The sequence below is a fragment of the Meles meles genome, chromosome 9 (genome assembly GCF_922984935.1).
Source record: "Meles meles chromosome 9, mMelMel3.1 paternal haplotype, whole genome shotgun sequence".
Taxonomy (NCBI): Eukaryota; Metazoa; Chordata; class Mammalia; order Carnivora; family Mustelidae; genus Meles; species Meles meles.
In genome coordinates, this window is record NC_060074.1 from 9,924,167 (window position 1) to 9,943,959 (window position 19,793).

A 19,793-nucleotide genomic window follows, 5' to 3' on the forward strand; every position below is an offset into this window, starting at 1 on the left:
TCATCTATACAGCTCTGTGGAAGAAACATACTTGGGTATCAATTATTATTCGAAATTCCTTATCCAATAATACATCATTAACTTTTATTAACAGTCCAGGATTTGTTTAGCATCATGTTTAACATCTTGAAAATCAAAACATTAACTTTTTTTGTTCTCAAGGACAGTGGAATTAAAATATCTTTAACATCAGTGGTTAATAATGTTTACTTACAGAACAAGAACTTTTGAATTTCATTGTGGGACTTTAATAAGTCTATTAACATTTAATAAGTCTATTTATATTTCTAAAAATTGAGAATAATTAATGTGCATGGGATACTTGTATGCTAGTATATAATCATACAGTCCTACTGTTTTCATGAAACCAATTGGCTGGCAAACATACTCATTATGGTTTCAAAAGAAACACGCTATTTGACTCACTGGGAAAATCTTTAAGATCTAAGTCCTGTTATTTCTGCTTCTGCTGGTGGACATATATACATTTGGGGATGGAAAAGGGAGAGGAGAGAGATTTATTAGGGTAATGCTAATATTTGTGGATTTTCCTCTTCTCTCCTAAAATTAGGAAGTTAGTATAAGAAAAAGCAAATGAATGTAGAATGGATTTTTTTATACTAGTACAGCAATTTTAGTAATTTAAAACACTTAAGCTTTTTCTGTAACTTTTGAACAATGGCTTTTCCTCCCACCTATTTTCCAATTTTATAATAAGAATTGACTTTAGAATCAGAATTTAAAGTTTTCCTTTGCTGTAAGAAATAGTTTTGCTTTTTTATGAAAATAATTGTCTTTTAAAATATTAATAACATCTACAATTGCATATATTGGTAACCTATAAGAAGAAAAGTTCAAAAGATTAAAGCGTTCAAAGAACACGAAAATATAGTGGAATATCAGTCAGTGTTACAGGATCATGTCAGAGGTGAACCCTTCTTTTATCAAAACAATTCTATTCGGTGATTCATATTATATAAATTTTGGTACCAGATGGCTTATGTTATAGGAAAGCTGCAGCGTTATCACAAATATGAGAGAAAAAGTTTAATATAGTCAAATTAATCACATGAAAAGTAAGAACACTGATCATGTTGAATTTTTTCTAATATTTGGAAAATGTTATTAAAAAATAAGTATAAATATTACTCAAATTTTGAAAACCATGGCAGAAGCAAAATTAAATAAGAAGTAGCAGTAACGAATAAATAAAAACTTAGACAAAAGCATATTAAATGACAAAATAGCAAGTAGTGGAACTGAATCATTAAGATCAAATGTACTTATACTAAAAGGCATGAAAGTATTAAAAATTCTATTAGGAAAGACTCATCCTAAATATTAAAATAAATAGCAAATACTATTAAACATTACTTCAAAAAAATTGAAAGGAAAAGAAATAACACAAAGCAGAGAAAATGAAAGACACCTCACTATTCCCAATGTGATTATTATTTATGGAATGGATAAAACAAGTAGAAAATGTCACTACAGTTAGATTAACACATAAACAAACCAACATGCCACAACTACCTAGTTTTGTAGAACAGTTGAAAAAGCAAATTTCATCAAATTTAGACAGCTTATAATGGAATAAATAAGTATGGCGAGGTATTAACTAACCCTAAGTGTCACAACGGGCAGCTTCTAGCCGGTTTGTTGAAGCTGGATCTCGGCCACACAAGGATCATTGGACAAGAAATCAGTTGAGCTGGACTAGAGCTGCTTAATAATTGTCTTAATAGTGAATGCTCCACACTGTCTGTTAAGCAAAGAGAAAGAAAATATAGATCAGAAAGACTGAACGGGAAAGAGAAAGAGCAAGTTAGGGTAGATGAATGTAGGACATCAATGAACATTTACTCAATACTTGCAGAACATGTGTACACATTGTATTAGAGTGTTAAGAAGTGAGAGACTGGAGATGAGGAGGGCTCCAGAACTGCTTCCTGCTCCCTGAGAGCTTACAGTCTATTTTAGACAATCTCTAATCTAGTGTCACAGTACAATGCTTGGTATATAAGAATGAGGAACAGATTTACACAGAAACAAGTGACTTCAAACATTCCTTCTGTTTTTGAAAACATTATTAGGTGGGTTTTAAAAACATGCTTTTAAAAGGGGAGTTTGGCAGAAGGCTGTTCAGAAAGTTGTTCAAAACCCAAAGGATACCCTTCCAGTTGGCAGTGGTAGATTAGCCATATAACAGAGTAATTCCATATATCTGTGTCATCCTGAGATTTTGTGTTAAGATCAGTTTGGGTCAAAGAAACACCTAGTTGCTAATATCCTTTTGGTACTTTGAGTGTTGGTTAGCTTCTAATTTAGGTAACCAAGCTGTCCTAAGACATACATATTTTTAAATTTTAGATAGGTTCAAAATTTTCCATATTTATTCCAGTATCTCTAGAGCAGTATTTTCTGATAGAACTTGTTAATGGAAAAGTTCTTTATCTACATTGTCAAATATGGTAGCTACTAACCACATGAGCTATTTAGCACTTAAAATGTGGCTAGATGCAGTTGAGGAACTGAATTTTAAATTTCATTTAATTTTAAATAATTTAAAATTGAAATTAGCCTTATGTGGCTAGTAGTTTCATGACTCTAGGGGTTCAAATTCATCTGGTTTGCTAAACTCTACAGACTGACCTGAATTTATCTGGCTTGTTCACTACTGTCCAATACCACTCAGTATTGTTCATTGCTTTATTCTCAGTATCTGGAATACTGGCTAGCACATGGAGGTGCTCAATAAATATCTGGTAAATTAATGAAATTTGTGGTAATATTCGAGTCTGGTCAACAACTCACAGCTCATTGGCAATATGCCCTGGTACTCTCAGGGAAAACAGAGAAGTGAAGACAAACTGTTCTATGTGAGTGGAACTGCTTGAAGACTTCATATATCTGGGGAGAACAGGAGCAGTCTTGCTTCATTATAGCTCAAAGAAAAGAACTAGAAATAGCTGTATATGAATAATTTAGGTTGGTAAGTTTGTGAATACTGAAGGGAGAATATAATATTTAATGGTAAGGGATTTAGAAAGGATGTGGATAACAGTTGATGAGAGTGACTAAGAGGGAAAAAATTACTTCAGATTAAAAACCTAAATTTAGATTGTATACATGACTGAAGGATGGAAACTGAAGATAAGGAAGTTTTGAAGAAATAGTAATTTGGTAAGGCAATAATAGAGTTTAACAAAGGGATTTGGCAATGGAAAGAAATACATTATTTTTATAAAGTTAGCTGAAAAGGGGACATAAAATAAATGGACCATGTAGCATCAAGAGGTCAGAAAAATCACTGGTACTGTTTTGATTTTAGGGGAGAAGAAAGATGGGCAAACTAACATTAAGAGGTATGGATTATGAAAATAAAATGTAAAAAATTGTGTATTTGTGATTTTGAGTTAGAGGAGGGGGTGACCACATATTCAGGTGGTCTTTCTTCCTTTCTTTCTTTCTTCTTCTTCTTCTTCTTTTTTTTTTTTTTTTGGCTTAAATTAGGAAAAGAATCAGAGCACTAAGGTCAGATTCACTATTAAACACTATTAAAGTACAGAAAAAAACAGGAAAAACTCCCTTCTAAGACAGTTTGTAGGACAAAGGGAATTGTCAGTAGCCATAATTAGTAGTTGGTGAAAGAAGAAATATATTTTTGAAAGAGATACTGAAAACTCAAACTGAATGTAAGGAAAGAGAACCACATCTGAGTTCAATAAAATTTGAGCACAGGCTGTTGACAGTATTGAATTAAAGAGAATCTAAGAGGACAAAAACTGAGACAGGACCCTTGGAATTTGGCATCAAATATTGGCAATCTTACATGAGTAGTTTGAATAGATCTCAGGACTGAAGAAAAAATAATTTCATATGGAATGAAAAAGACAACCTTATACTCTTCTTCTTGCCTTTCCAAAACAGATAAATTTAAAATATCATTAGTGAAGTATGTAATACAAAATCCTACTGCTTATTATCATATATCCTTAAAGCAGGGGATGATGTGATCCAAAAAACGTTTCCAATTCTATAAGGGATTTGATGAGTTGACTCTTGTGAAAAAGGAGATGTTCATGTGTGCTAAGGGGAAAGAAGATTGAGTAAAACGAGAAAAAATGTTCAGAGGGAATGATAAACTCAGAATGCAAGGAAATTAAGTGCGCAAACTCAGGATGGAAATAATGTAGTGGGATATGCAAATAAAATGTGCTACACAATGGTATAGCTTTCCCCCATAACAAAAGCATAACATTGACTTAGAATACTGTATCACCCAATATCTACCTTTGCGGTGTCATTAATATATACCTCAAATTGTCTTTATCCACATGTACTCCACATTGATTAATAACTATTTTGGCTGGTAAGAACTTATGACAAATGTAAATATTAAAGTAGTCCAAAGGCCCAGGGTAAAATAATTCATATTAGTTTAAAAATGATTAAAAAGAAATAATTAAAAATAGAAATATATGCAAAGCATTTGTACTGTATTTCACATTATATTTTATGAGGATGCATGATCCCGGCAATGGGCTAACCCAAGAATTGTGAAATTATGGCCTTCAGGCGAAGTCTGGCCTATCTTTTGCTTTTGTAAATAAAGTTTTACTGGCACAGAGTCAACTCATATTTATATTTTACCTGTGGTTGTTTTCATGCTACAAGTAGCAAATAGTTGAGATACACATTGTGTAGCCTCAAAGCTAAAAATATTTACTATTGGGCCCTTTATTATATAAAGTTTGTTGACTCCTGCTTCAACCTGTTTAGGCTGCAAAAAAATTTTCAGTCTGAGAGCTTCTGAAAATCTATGAAAGAAAACCTTAATAAGATGCCTTAAATATAAAGAGTGTATATACTCCATATTGTGGAAGTAAATTATCACCAACCTCAAATATATTGGATTCACCTTGATTAAGTCAGACATTACAAGTTTAATAGAAACCTTGAGAGAAGTTCAGAGCTGTTGAAACTAATGTTTTTGACACTACAAAGAACAGGATTAACTAGGAACATGCTTAGATATAAGCATGATATAAGATTAGTGAGTATCTGTGAACTAGTACCATAATGTTTAAGTTAAATCTATTCTTATTCTGTTTTACCATAAGAAATTGAGTTTCCTGTCTTTACAAAAGCACAAAGAACTATCCTGTAATACTGAAGTTTGTTTCTAATACTTCCAAGGCCTTGACTTTTTAAACACTGAATATTAGTGTTTTTTAAAAAGAGAATTACATTCATTATAATATTTGTTGTAGTAAGTTGTGTTTATTAAATGTGGAAAACTGTATTTGCAATGTCTGGTTGGTATTATTCCTTATCAACCTGCTTCCTATATTATTGCTTATCTAGTTTGAATAACTTCAACCAGTATGGAAGACTTAAAAGCTCTTAGAATTAGCAACATGTGGCTAAAGACATTCCTCCTTGCAAAAATTTGTTACAAGTGAAATAAAGTAATTCTAACACAGAGGAAACTTGTTTTATAATTTTTGTTTCTTCTTTCTCTATATTACAGGTACAACATAGGTTTTCATAAGTAGTTGTCATGGACTCCTTTGGAGTATACTGACGTATATGGACCCCTTCTCAGAACCTTTTTAAAAAATATAAAATATAGGGACGCCCGGGTGGCTCAGTTGCTTAAAACCTCCGCCTTCGGCTCAGGTCATAATCCCAGGGTCCTGGGATTGAGCCCCACATCAGGCTCTCTGCTCCCCAAGCAGCCTGTTTCCTCCTCTCTCTCTGCCTGCCTCTCTGCCTACTTGTGATCTCTGTCTGTCAGATAAATAAATAAAATCTTTAAAAAATATATAAAATATATAGGATTATAAAGGAAACAAGTTATATTGTAATACATTTTTATCCACAACCTCTTTGGGCAGGGTCTTTGGACTAGATTAACTTTAAAACTCAATGTAGAATGTTATTAACTCTTTTCCTTGAACTCAAAGATTAAATGTAAATGATTAGAACAGCAGTTATTCTATAATACCATTAAGAAATCAGTATGTAACTTTTTTCTACAAAGGTACTCAGGACAGCATATAGACCCCAACTCCTGTATGCATTCATCATTAATGTTTCAAGTATAAAAATGACATAATATTCAGTTTGGCTATCTTAATGCAGTCTCAGATGCATTTTAACGTTTCAGGAAAACCAAAGGCAACAAGATTCAGGTCTGTATATTTAAGAGCAGCAACAGGACTCTGAAATTAGTGTAATTCCCCAATTCTTTTAGAGAATCTGGTTGAGATGGGATATACTATCACTTAAAATGTATTAAGAAGATAAAAAGAAAAGTATAGTGATATGAATTGCCATTTGTGTGGAAAACAAAAACTTCCAACAATTATACATTATAATGACTAAATATATAATATTTATATTGTACATAATAAACATTACCTTTTGAAGAAGATGTAAGTACAAAGAAAAGTGTCATAATTATGACAATATAAGCATGGACTGCTTATTTTTGACAGTATTTCAATGTTCATTTTTCATATGGGGCACATCCACAACTAATTATACTACTGAATATAGGAAATCAGTAATTAAAATACAGATTATTAATACTGTACAGTACTTAAACTTATTACTTATTACTTAGTATTACTTAGTACTTATTACTGTACAGGAATTAAAAATACAGATTAGAACCTGATTACCTTATTAATTAAAAAGAAACAGGCTAAATTTTTTAGAATGGGTTTAAGTTCATAGCAAAAATCGATCAAAAAAGTAGAGTTCCCATAGACTCCCTAACCCCATACATGGGTAACCTCCTCCACTAACATCTGGCAGTCAGAATGGTGCATTTGGTTACAACTGATGAGCCTACATTGACACATCATTATTACCTAAGGTCCATAGTTTACATTAGGGTTCACTCTTGGTGTTATATATTCTATGGGTTTTGACAAATGTATAATGATGTGTATCCATCACAATACTATCACATAGTTTCATTGACCTAAAAATTCTCTGTGCTCTCTTCATCTCTCCCTCCCTCACCTCCTAGCAACCACTTACTTTTTTACTGTTTCCATAGTTTCACCTTTTCAAAATGTCATATAGTTGAGATTATATGGTATATAGTGTTTTCAAACTGCTTCTTTCACTTAGTAATGTGTATTTACATTTCTTCCATGTCTTTTATGGCTTTATAGCTCATTTCTTTTTGTTGCTAAATAATATTCCAATGTTTGGATGTACCATAATTTATTTATCCATTCACCTACTGAAGGGCATCTTGGTTGCTTCAAGTTTTGACATTTGTGAATAAACCTGTTAATAAACATCTGTGTGCAAGTTTTTGTGTTGACATACGTTTTCATTTCTTTCTTTCTTTTTTTTTTTTAAAGATTTATTTGACAGAGATAGAGCACAAGCAGGCAGAGCAGCAGGCAGAAGGAGAGGTAGAACCAGGCTCCCCACTGAGCAGAGAGCCTGATGTGAGGCTCTATCCCAGGACCCCAAGATCATGACCTGAGCCAAAGGCAGATGCTTAATCTACTGAGCCACACAGGTGCCATGGACATAAGTTATCAACTCATTTGTGTGAAAATCTGAGAGTGAGGTTAGATTCTATGGTAAGAGTATGGTTGATTTCATAATGAACTATCAAACTGTCTTTCAAATTGGTTGTATCATTTCTACCAGCAATGAATGAAAGTTCCTGTTGCTCCACATCCCTGTCAAAATTGGTATTGTCAGTGCTTTGTATTTTCGACAGTGCAATAGGTTTGTAGTGGTATCTCTCTCTCTCTCTTTTTTTAAACTAACATATAATGTATTATTTGCTTCAGGGGTACAGGTCTGTGAATCATCAGTCTTATACAATTCACAGCACTCACCATAACACATACCCTCCCTAATAGCCATCACCCAGCCACCCTATCCCTCCCTTCAGCCCCCAGAAACCCGCAGTTTGTTTCCTGAGATTAAGAGTCTCTTATGGTTTGTCTCCCTCCCCAGTCCCATCTTGTTTCAATTTTTCCCTTCCAACCCTGCATGAACTCCACCCTGCCTCTCAAATTCCTCATATCAGAGAGATCATATGATACTTGTCTTTCTAAGATTGACTTATTTCACTTAGCATAATACCCTCTAGTTCCACCCATGTCGTTGCAAATGGAAAGATTTCATTTTTCGATGGCTGCATAGTATTCCACTGTATATGTATAACACTTCTTCTTTATTCATTCATCTGTTGATGGACACCTAGGCTCTTTCCATAGTTTGACTATTGTGGACATTGCTGCTATAAACATTCAGGTGCACATGCCCCTTTGGATCACTACATTTATATCTTTAGTAGTGCAATTGCTGGGTTATAGGGTACCTCTACTTTCAACTTTTTGAGGAACCTCCATACTGTTTTCCAGAGTGGATGCACCAGCTTGCATTCCCACCAACAGTGTAGGAGTGTTCGCCTTTCTCCACATCCTCACCCATATCTGTCGTTTCCTGGCTTGTTAATTTTAGCCATTCGGACTGGTGTGAGGTGGTATCTCTTTGTGGTTCTGATTTGTATTTCCCTGATGCCAAGTGATGTAGAGCACTTTTTCATGTGTCTGTTGGCCATTTGCATGTCTTCTCTGCAGAAATATCTGTTCATGTCTTCTTTCCATCTCTTGATTGCATTATTTGTTCTTTGGGTGTTTGCTAAGCTCTTTATAGATTTTGGATACTAGCCCTTTATCTGATATATCATTTGTGAATATCTTTTCCATTCTGTCAGTTGTCTTTTGGTTTGAAAAAGCTTTTTATCTTGATGTAGTCCTAACAATTCATTTTTGCCCTTGCTTCCCTTGCATTTGGTAATGTTTCTAGGAAGAAGTTGCTGTGGCTGAGGTCGAAGAGGTTGCTGCCTGTGTTCTCCTTAAGGATTTTTGATGGATTCCTGTCTCACATTGAGGTCTTTGATCCATTTTGAGTCTATTTTTGTGAGTGGTGTAAGGAAATGGTCCAGTTTCATTCTTCTGCATGTGGCTGTCCAATTTTCCCAACACCATTTGTTGAAGAGACTGGTTTTGTTTTGTTTTGTTTTCCATTGGACGTTCTTTCCTGCTTTGTCGAAGATTAGTTGACCATGGAGTTGAGGGCTCATATCTGGGCTCTCTCTCCTGTTCCGTTGATCTATGTGTCTGTTTTTGTGCCAGTACCATACTCTCTTGATGATGACAGCTTTGTAATAGAGCTTGAAGTCTGGATTTATGATGCCGCCAACTTTCGTTTTCTTTTTCAATATTCCTTTGGCTATTTGGAGTCTTTTCTGGTTCCATATAAATTTTAGGATTATTTGTTCCATTTCTGTGAAAAAAATTGATGGTATTTTGATAGGTATTACATTAAATGTGTAGAATGCTTTAGGTAGCATAGACATTTTCACAATATTTGTTCTTCCAATCCATGAACATGGGACGTTTTTCCATGTCTTTGTGAGTTCCTCAATTTCTTTCAAAAGTACTTTATAGTTTTCTGAGTACAGATTTTTTACCTCTTTGGTTAGGTTTATTCCTAGGTTATTTTATGGTTTTGGGTGCAACTGTAAATGGGATCCACTCCTTAATTTCTCTTTCTTCTCTCTTGCTGTTGGTGTATAGAAATGCAACTGATTTCTTTGCATTGATTTTATGTCCTGCCACTATACTGAATTCCTGTATGAGTTCTAGAAGTTTTGGAGTGGTGTCCTTTGGATTTTCCACATAAAGTATCTTATCATCTGCAAAGAGTGAGAGTTTTACTACTTCTTTGCCATTTTGGATGCCTTTTATTTCTTTTTGTTGTCTGATTGCTGAGGTTAGGACTTTTAGTACTATGTTGAATAGCAGTGGTGAGAGTGGACAGCCCTGCCATGTTCCTGACCTTAGGGGAGAAGCTCTCAGTTTTTTCCCCATTGAGAATGATATTCGCTGTGGGTTTTTCATAGATGGCTTTGATAATATTGAGGTATGTACCCTCTACCCCTACACTGTGAAGAGTTTTGATCAAGAAAGGATGCTGTACTTTGTCAAAGGCTTTTTATGCATCTACTGAGAGTATCATATGGTTCTTGTTCTTTCTTTTATTAATGTGTTCTATCACATTGATTGATTTGCAGATGTTGAACCAACTTTGCAGCCCAGGAACAAATCCAAATCCCACTTGGTCGTGGTGAATAATCCTTTTAATGTACTGTTGGATCCTATTGGCTAGCATTTTTTTTTTAAGATTTTATTTATTTATTTGACACAGAGAGAGAGAGAGAGATCATAAGTAGAGAGTCAGGCAGAGAGAAGGGGGAAGCAGGCTCCCTGCTAAGCAGAGAGCCAGAGGTGGGGTTTGATCCCAGGACCCTGAGATCACGACCTGAGCCAAAGGCAGAGGCTCAACCCACGGAGCCACCCAGGCGCCCCCTGTTGGCTAGTATTTTCGTGAGAATATTTGCATCTGTGTTCATCAGGGATATTAGTTTGTATTTCTCTTTTTTGATGGGGTCTTTGGTTTTGTGATCAAGGTAATGCTGGCCTCATAAAATTAATTTGGAAGTTTTTCTTCCATTTCCATTTTTTGGAACAGTTTCAGGAGAATAGGCATTAATTCTTTAAATGTTTGGTAGACTTCTCCTGGGAAGGCATCTGGCCCTGGGCTCTTGTTTGTTGAGAGATTTTTGATTACTGCTTCCATTTCCTTACTGACTATGGATCTGTTCAGGTTTTCTATTTCTTCCTGCTTCAGTTGTGGTAGTTTATATGTCTCTAGGAATGCATCCATTTCTTCCAGATTGTCAAATTTGCTGGTGTATAGTTGCTCATAGTATGTTCTTATAATTATTTGTATTTCTTTAGTGCTGGTTGTGATCTATCCTCTTTCATTCATGATTTTATTAATCTGGATCCTTTCTCTTTAATTTTTGGACAAGTCTGGCCAGGGTTTTTATCAATCTTATTAGTTCTTTGAAAGAACCAGCTCCAGTTTCATTGATTTGTTCTACTGTTCTTTTGGTTTCTATTTCATTGATTTCTGCTCTGATCTTTATGATCTCTCTTCTCCTACTGGGTTTAGGCTTTCTTTGCTGTTCTTTCTCCAACCCCTTTAGGGATAGGGTTAGGTTGTGTATTTGAGACCTTTCTTGTTTCTTGAGAAAGGCTTGTATTGCTATATACTTTCCTTTCAGGACTGCCTATGTTGTGTCCCAATGATTTTGAACAGTTGTGTTTTCATTTTCATTTGTTCCCAGGAATTTTTTTAATTCTTCTCTACCTTCCTTGTTGACCCATTCATTCTACAGTAGGATGCTCTTTAGCTTCCATGTATTTGAGTTCTTTACAACTTTCCTCTTGTGGTTGAGTTCTAGTTTCAAAGCATTGGTCTGAAAATATACAGGGAATGATCCCAATCTTTTGGTATAGGTTGAGACCAGATTTGTGACCCAGGATGTGATCTATTCTGGAGAATGTTCCATGTGCAGTAGAGAAGAATGTTTATTCTGTTGCTTTGGGATGGAATGTTCTGAATAGATCTGGTCCAGTGTGTCATTTAAAGCCTTTATTTCCTTGTTGATCTTTTGCTTAGATGATCTGCCCATTTCAGTGAGGGGGTGTTAAAGTCCCCTACTATTATTATATTATTATTGATGTGTTTCTTTGATTTTGTTATTAATTGGTTATATAATTGGCTTCTCCCATGTTAGGGGGCACAGACCCTTTAAGTATGATATAGTGTCATTCCTCAACTCTTATTATAGTCTTTGTCTTAAAATCTAATTTATCTGATATAAGGATTGCCATCCAGCTTTCTTTTGATGTCCATTAGCATGGTAAATTGTTTTACATCCCCTCACTTTAAATCTGGAGGTGCATTTGGGTCTAAAATGTATTTCTTGTAGATAGCATATCGATGGGTCTTGTGTTTTTTATCCATTCTGATACCCTGTGTCCTTTGATTGGGGCATTGAGATATGAATTTAGTGCCATCGTATTGCCTGTAAGGTGACTGTTATTGTATATTGTCTCTGTTCCTTTCTGGTCTGTTACTTTTAGGCTGTCTCTTTGCTTAGAGGACCCCTTTCAATATTTCCTGTAGGGCTGGTTTGGTGTTTGCAAATTCTTTTAGTTTTTGTTGGTCCTGGAAGCTTTTTATCTCTCCTTCTATTTTCAATGACAGCCTAGCTGGATATAGTATTCTTGGATGCATATTTTTTTTCCTTTAGTGCTCTGACTATACTGTGCTAGTCCTTTCTGGCCTGCCAGGTCTCTGTGGAGAGGCCTGCTGATAATCTAAAATTTCTACCATTGAATGTTATTGACACCTTTTGTCCCAAGCTGCTTTCAGGATTTTCTCTTTGTCACTGAGACTTCTAAGTTTTACTATTAGATGATGGGGTGTTGATCTATTTTTATTGATTTTGAGGGGGGTTCTCTGTACTTCCTAGATTTTGATGCTTGTTCCCTTTGAAATTAGGGTAATTCTCTGCTATAATTTGCTCCAGTGTATCTCCAGTATACTTTCTTCCCCCCCTCTCTTCTCTTCAGGAATTCCAATTATTCTAATATTGTTTCATCTTATAGTATCACTTATCTCTTGAATTCTCACCTTGTGTCCACTCTTTCTTAGCTCATTTATTCTCCATCATTTGGTCTTCTATATCACTAATTCTCTCTTCTGCCTCATTTATCCTAGCAGTAAAAGCCTCCATTTTAATTTTAATTTTATTTTATTATTTTTTAAAGATTTTATTTATTTATTTGACAGACAGAGATCACAAGTAGGCAGAGAGGCAAGTAGAAGGAGGAGGAAGCAGACTCCCCACTGAGCAGAGAGCCTGATGTGGGGCTTGATCCCAGGACCCTGGAATCATGACCTGAGCCGAAGGCAGAGGCTCTAACCCACTGAGCCACCCACGTGTCCCAAAAGGCTCCATTTTTAAAAACGATTTTATTCATTTATTTGATGGAGAGCAATACAGCGAGATAGGGAACACAAGCAGGGTAAGTGGGAGAGGGAGAAGCAGGCTTCCCATAGAGCAGAGAGCCTGATAAATGTTTGATCCCAGGAGCCTGGGATCATGACCTGAGCCGAAGGCAGACGCTTAATGTCTGAGCCACCCAGGTGCCCCATAGCCTCCATTTTTTTATTGCACCTCATTAATAGCTTTTTTGATTTCAACTTGGTTAGATTTTAGTTCTTTTATTTCTCCAGAAAGGGATTTTATTTCTCCAAAAGGGATTCTCTAGTATCTTCCATGCTTTTCTCGAGCCCAGCTAGCACCTTGATAATTTTCATTCTGAACTCTGGTTCTGACATCTTACTAATGTCTATATTGATTAGGTCCCTAGCCATCAATACTGCCTCTTGTTCATTTTTTTGAGGTGAGTTTTCCTGCCTTGTCATTTTATCCAGGTAAGAATAGATGAATGAGAGAACAAAATACTAAAAGGGTAGCAATGAACCCAGAAACATATACGCTAACTAAATCAGAAGAGAAAAAAGGAGAAAAAAAAATGTGTGTGTGTGTGTGTAGTGAGATATATATCACATAAACATATATAATATATATCATATATTTATATATATATATATATATATATATATATATATGATCATTATTATCAGACTGGTAAATAGAACAGAGCCACACACTTGATTTTGGGTGTATTTTGGTCTGTTAGAAGAAACTGCTTCCTAAAATTTTAAAGAAAAAGTTATATACATACAAAAATAAGGGTAAACGTGGTGAAGGGATGGAATATGAATGTAAAGATGAAAACTGAAAAAGATTCTAAAAAGAAATAGATAAGAAGTTGGTTGAAAAAAGAAAAAGAAAAGAGGAAATAATGTGATTAGACTGGAGACTAGAACAAATCCATGTGCTAGATTTAGGGTACATTTTGATCTATTAGAAGAAACTGTATCCCAAAATTTTTAAGAAAGAAAAACCTATATGTATACAAAAAATAAGGTTAAATAAAATGAAGGAATAGAATATGACAGTAACAATGAAAATTTTAAAAGATTTTAAAAAGGCATTGATAAAATAGTTAAAAAATTTTAAATAAGAGAAAAATTTAAAAAATAGAATAAGAAAAAATAAAATTAAAAAATTTAACTTGGAAAGACTAAAGAATCATGGGAAAAAAGCCACAAATTCTATATTTTGTATTCCTGTAGCTCTGAAGTTTTGCAGTTCTCATTGATGGGTGAACTTCATCTTGGCTGGATGTTCTTGGTGACCTCCTGGCCGGGGGGGGGGCGGGGGGGGGCTGTTGCAGTGATTCTCAAATGTCTTTGCCCGAGGTGGAATTGCACCACCCCTGCCAGAGGCCAGGCTAAGCAATCTGCTCAGGTTCACTCGGTAGGTTTTGTTCCCTGAATGCTTTCCGTAGAGCTTTGGAGGATGGGAATGAATATGACAGCCTTCTAATCTCTGGCCCTGTAAGAGCCGAGAGCTCAGGGTCCTCCTCCTCAGTTCGCTCTCAGAGAAAAGCAGTCAATCCCTCCCATCTCCCTGGTCTCCAGCTGCATTCCATGCCACCCAGCCTATGACCAAGCATTTCTATCTCTGGTGCACAGCCCCGTTTGGAGTGTCCGAACCCTGCTGATTCCTGCAACGCGTTCCCACAGTGCTCTTCCCAGAGGAAGAAGGAGGGGGTGTCCCCGGATCTGCCACTTGTGAGGTCCCTGCTCAAAGAACAGTGGCCCGACTGTGCCTCGGATCATGGTTTAAGGTAACCCTGAGCTGAGAGCTCACTCCTTGGCTCTGTCTCTGCAGCTGGGTTCCCTGCTCTGATACCTGGACAGCTCTGCCACACTCAGGCATCCCAGGTCTTTCTGTGACCTCGCAGGTCCTGAGACTCCACTGTCCCCACAAGGGCTCCACCCCCGTTTAGCCTCTGGAGCATTGTCCTGCAGAGGAACAGACTTTTAAAAGTTCCTATTTTGTGCTCCACTGCTCTACCGCTTGCTAGTAGCTATCCCCCACCCACCCCCCAGAGCCTATCTTCTGTGTATCACCTTGGATTCACCTCTCCGCATGCCCTACTTTCCAGAAAGTGGTTGCTTTTCTGGTCCTAGAATTGCTGCACTTCTCTTTGATCTCCTGTTGAGTCTGTAGGTGTTCAGAATGGTTTGTTAACTCGCTGAACTCCTGGGACCTAATGATATTTAGGTCTCCTACTCCTCCACCATCCTACTTCTCCTGTGGTATCTCATTTTAATTTGCAATTCCCTATGCTGTTAAATATCTTTTCATATGCTTACTTACCATTTGAATATCTTCTTTGCTGAGGTGTCTATTAAGGACTTAGCCCCGTTTTTAATCAGTTTGTTCATTTTCTCATTGTTTAGCTTTAAGACTTCTGTGTATATTTTGGATAACATTTCTTAACAGATATGTTTTTGTTTTCTTTCAATCTATGGCTTGTCATTTCATTCTCTTGACACTATCTTTCACAGAGCTGAAGTTTTTAATTTTAATGAAGCTCAACTTATCAAATATTTTCTCATGAATCATGACTTATGTGCTGTATCCAAAAAATCATTGTCAATCTCATGGTTATTTAGATTTTCTCCTGTGTTATCTTCTAGGAGTTTTACAGTTTTATGTTTTACATTTAGATCTGTGAATTAATTTTTTGAGAAGTGTAACATCTGTGTCTAGATTCACTTTTTTAAAAAAGATTTTTTAATTTATTTATGACAGAGAGAGATAGCAAAAGAGGAAATACATGCACAGGGGAGCTGGAGAGGGAGAAGCAGACTCCTTGCTACTCTGAGTAGGGGAGCCTAATATGGGGCTCAATCCCAGGACACTGGGATCATGACCTGAGCTAAAGGCAGATGCTTAACAACTGAGCCACCTCGGCGCCCCTTGATTCACTTTTTTGTATGTGGATATCTGGTTGTTCCAGTATCATTTGTTGAAAAGATTATCTTTTCTCCATTGCGTTGTATTTGTTCCTCTATATAAGATTAGTTGAACATATATATGGGTCTATTTCTGGGCTCTCTGTTCTGTTAACAGTGATTTGTCTGTTCTTTTACTAATACCACATTGTCTTGATTACTATAGCTTTATCGTGTCTTGAAGTTGAGTAGTGTCAGTCCACTGGCTTTTTTCTCTTCCTTTAATATTGTGTTGGCTATTCTGGGTCTTTTGTCTTTCCATATAAACTTAAAAATCAGTTTGTCAATATCTATAAAATAACTTACTGAGATTTTGACTGGGATTGTGTTGAACCTGTAGATAAAGTTGAGAAGAACTGACATCTTGACAATATGGTGTCTTCCTATCCATGCACATGGAATATCTCTCCATTTATTTAGTTCTTCTTTGATTTATTTCATCAGAGTTTTTAATTTTTCTCATCTAGATCTTGTACACATTTTGTTAGATTTACACTTAAGTATTTCATTTTTATATTCACTGCTGGTCAGCAGATAAACAACTGACTTTTGCATATTAAGCCTGTATCCTGCAGCGTTGTTATAACTGCTTGTTTCTTCCAGGAATTTTTTGGACAGTTCTTCTGGATTTTCTATATAGATGATCATGTCATCTGCAAACAAAGGCAGTTTTATTTCTTCCTTCCCAATATGTATACTTTTGTTTCCCTCTTGTCTTTCCTCATTTGCTAGGACTTCCAGTACAATGTTGAAATGGAGAAGTGAAGTGAAGACATCTGTGCCTTGCTCCCCCATTAATACTTTCACTATAGTACAGAAGTACCTTTGAGTCCACATATGAAAATTTTTTTAATGTAACATTACATTACAAGTAACAGTTAAAGTGAGAAAAAAGTTATGGGCTCGGGGCATGGACAGAACCGAATATAATCTTGAGGGTGAAATCTTACTAATTATACTTATAGCACTTCAAATATTATTTTTCATATGTAATGCTCAATATAAATGCTTGATAAATTGAACTACTGAGAATGAATTGTTACTTAAGACTTGTCATATGGTAGCATCCATATAACACGTCTATGCAAGGGGCAACTTATTTATGTGATTTATTAATTAATTTATGACCCATAATTTGTTTAGATTCTGTCAGATTTGACACTATACAGTAATATGAGTCAGAAACAGTAATAAATAATTTTAATCCATACAGTTTTTTATTTCGGGTGTAGTTTCAATTTAATCCTCTAATTAAATCTTTGTCAGATTAGAAAGATAAACAAACTGATTTGATTTTGACTCCCTTCTTTTTAAAGAAACTTTCCTGAAGAATATTCAAGAAAGGATAAAAATTACCAAAAGTCAAGATAGAAAGTGAAAATAAAGGAGTTGAGGTAACCTCCAAGTAGTTATAAGCATTACAAATTGATGTAAATTGGTATATGTGAAAAAGACAAAATTGACAATATAAAACAAAACATATCCTATAAATATTTTTCAAGTAAAAGTTGTTTTGGCCTATTTTTAAAGTTGAGAGAGGAGGTTTTTAAAAAACCTTGGTTAAAATTTCCCGAATGACATAAATGTCTTTTCCTTAAAGGTTTACAAGATGAAATAGGAGGTTTTAACCCTTGCAATGAAGAGTTAATAGAGTTTAGATTAAGAACATATCACTGCAGAAAGAATGAAGGAAGATAAGGTGCTTTGCAATGTACAAATGCTTTAAAATCTGTCACTAATGTATTTATTCTGAAGTTTTAAAGATAAGTAACAGATACACACTCTGAAACAACACTGTTTCATGAAAGGTCTAAAGTCTGAAGTATTCAAGAAAGAATGGCTAAGTGAATACATAAGAAATTTCAGTATATTTTAACTGATTTAGTTGTGTGGAGAAAACTCAAATTGATAGAACCTTAAGTCTGAATAATGGAAAAGTAAGCAAACATAACTGCTTTGGTAATACATATAGAAGACATTTCTAGGGGCGCCTGGGTGGCTCAGTGGGTTAAAGCCTCTGCCTTCGGCTCAGGTCATGATCCCAGGGTTCTGAGATCGAGTCCCGCATCAGGCTCTTTGCTCAGCAGGGAGACTGCTTCCCTTCCTCTCTCTCTGCCTGCCTCTGTCTACCTGTGATCTCTGTCAAATAAATAAATAAAATCTTAAAAAAAAAGAAGACATTTCTAAGTAGACCACTAATGTAAGCATGGTGACTATAATTAATAATACTGTATAATTAATAATACTGTAACTATTTGAAAGTTGCTCAGAGAGTAGATCTTAAAAGTTCTTATAAGAAAAAAATTTTAAGTATGTGAGCTTTTGAGTGTTAACTAGACTTGCTGTGATGATCATTTCATAATATATACATGAATATGTTGTACACCTGTAACTAATGTTATGTCAATTATAGTTCATTGCTATTTCTCTCACATATTACTTATTGTGTTGTTTTTCAGATGTTTTGTGGTTTTCACCTTGAGAAAATTTTCTCTTGAGGCTATCATCAGCTAAGATGGTCGGTAATATTTAGATGGCTGGAAAAAAAAGAGAGGACTGGAGAGTGGTCCTAGTTCATGCTGTGGTTGAGGAGGAGTGGGGATTGTCATGACCAGGACATAGAGCACTTAGGTCTCATCATCTAGGTTATAGCAACTCTTTGTTGCTATTTCAGTAGGCAACCTTGTCTACTAGGGGTCATTCTCTAAATACTTCTGCCTTGCACGTGCTCTCCTTTCATGCATGTAACTCATTATAGTTAGTGAAAATAGCCTGTTATAGTTTATTGAATTTACATTTACTTTGTGATTAAAATATTATCAACTTGTGTGATTGCTAGAAAAGAGGTAGCTTCTCTTTGCAAGGAACAAAATTTATATGTATTATTCATATAGTGTTTTTAGGTCTTACTTATTTGAATCTGTGTTATGATATCAAAGTCTCTTATCACAGCTGTGTTTCTTTTTGTTGGTATTTCTAGAAGTTTTTACTTTATATTTTATGTTTTTTATTTTTACTAAGAAACCTCTATACTCAAGATGGGGCTTGAATTTATGACCCCAAGTTGAGTTGAGAAGAGTTGCACACTCTTCCAAATGAGCCAGCCACGTGCCCCTACTTTATACTTTTGATGTTACATTATTAAACTGACCTTTTTCATTTAATTAAATTAATTACTTTTTAAGGAGACTTTAAAATTTATTTTTAGAGAGAGAGTGAATGATTGAGAGCTGGGAGAGGGGATGGAGGGAGAGGAAAAAAGAGAATCTTGAGCAGACTCCCCTCTGAGTGTATAGCCTGACATGGGGCTCAATCTACCCTGAGATTGTGACCTGAGCTGAAACTGAGAGTCAGACATTCAACCGACTGAGACACCCAGGTGCCCCCTCTATTTTATTTTTCAAAGTTTTATCTAAGTAATCTCTAGACCCCATGTGGGGCTTGAACCCACGACCCTGAGATCAAGAGAGGCATGCTGCTCTGACTGAGGCAGCCAGGAGCCCCTAATTTTATATTTTTGATGTTACATTATTAGACTTACTCATATTAGATTTGAATTTTTATCATAATAAACTGGACTTCTCTGTCTTGTTTACAATGCTTTTTACTTTGAAATTTACTTTCTTATTAATGTCATCCTGGATTTTCCCCCTAATGTTCACATTTGCCTGAAATATCTTGGCTGGAAACAATCTGATGTTCATTGCACTTTTGAAGTTAATTTTTAAATTTTTATTAAAGTAATTATATACCTAGTTTTAAAATCGAATAGTGGTTAAAGGGTAAGGAAAAAAAGGTTTCAACACACTCTTCCTCTCTTGCCACTCCATTCCTATTTCACTTCACTTTTTCAGAGGTAGCCACATTCATTTATTTCTATATTT

At 35.4% G+C, this 19,793-nt stretch overlaps 1 protein-coding gene across 3 annotated transcripts in view; it reads left to right on the plus strand.

Annotated features, from left to right (window-relative positions):
* Positions 1–19,035, plus strand: part of MARS2 (methionyl-tRNA synthetase 2, mitochondrial) — a 39,662-nt gene extending 20,627 nt beyond the window's left edge. For 2 of the 3 annotated variants that reach the window (XM_046019530.1, XM_046019529.1), the window contains one exon: positions 14,578–14,985. The gene's annotated coding sequence lies outside the window, so the exon portion shown is untranslated. Of the gene's footprint in view, positions 1–14,577; positions 14,986–18,368 lie in introns of those variants that run through there. The other variant, XM_046019528.1, reaches the window with a different exon arrangement.
* The last annotated feature ends 758 nt before the right edge of the window (positions 19,036–19,793 follow it).